The following is a 723-nucleotide window of genomic DNA, read 5'->3' as shown; positions in this document are numbered from 1 at the left end:
ATTCCAAGGGCGGGACATTTTATATTGTGCTGGAGGTGGTGTTTGGGGGCGGGGCGGCGGTAGAATGTAGGGGGGTCGTACGAATTGGGGGTGTTGGTATATCATGAAGATGGGGGAAGGGTGGGCTGTAGGCTTTCTGTGGGGGACATTTCTGTGCCTGGCTCCCTCAACAGTGGTGTCACACAGCTCGCTCACCGTGAGGTCATGTGATCAGTAGTGTCACACAGCCCGGTCACTGTGGGGTCATGTGATCAGTAGTGTCACACAGGCCGGTCACTGGGGTCATGTGATCAGTGAAAAGTCACTCGCACTCGTCCAGTCAATCTATTTATTGACTAAATGGTGCCGCATTTACATGCAACGTTTCGGAACCATAAGGTCCCTTCATCAGGCAAACAGAAAGTTCGGACCTTATGGTTCCGAAACGTTGCGGCGAGTGACTTATCTGCTATCGCGCACACCCTGCGTCTTCTCCGGTCAGGAGCGCGATGGGTTATCTTGGATTTCTAATGATGTGATCAGTAGTAGTGTCTCACAGGCCGGTCACTGTGGGGTCATGTGATCATTAGTTTCAATGTGGAGACATTTGATTGGTTGGGTCCCTGATGGGCACTCTTGTCATTACTGGGTGGGCTTGGGGGTGTTGATCGGGTCCTGGATTGTACCATGATGGGTGGTCTCGGGGGCGTTGGATGGGACCGGGATGGGGGGGTGAGGGGGGGT

General features: G+C 53.7%; 1 protein-coding gene across 1 annotated transcript in view; it reads right to left on the bottom strand.

Annotated features, from left to right (window-relative positions):
* INO80B (INO80 complex subunit B) overlaps nucleotides 1–723 on the bottom strand; it is a gene marked incomplete at its 3' end in the record, with an annotated part of 10,879 nt that overhangs the window by 3,108 nt on the left and 7,048 nt on the right. The window lies entirely within an intron of this gene.

This window comes from Nanorana parkeri, unplaced genomic scaffold (genome assembly GCF_000935625.1).
Source record: "Nanorana parkeri isolate BGI_ZX_2015 unplaced genomic scaffold, ASM93562v1 scaffold4626, whole genome shotgun sequence".
Classification (NCBI taxonomy): Eukaryota; Metazoa; Chordata; class Amphibia; order Anura; family Dicroglossidae; genus Nanorana; species Nanorana parkeri.
The sequence above is the reverse complement of the archived record's forward strand: the minus strand, read 5'-3'. Positions and strand labels throughout refer to the sequence as shown.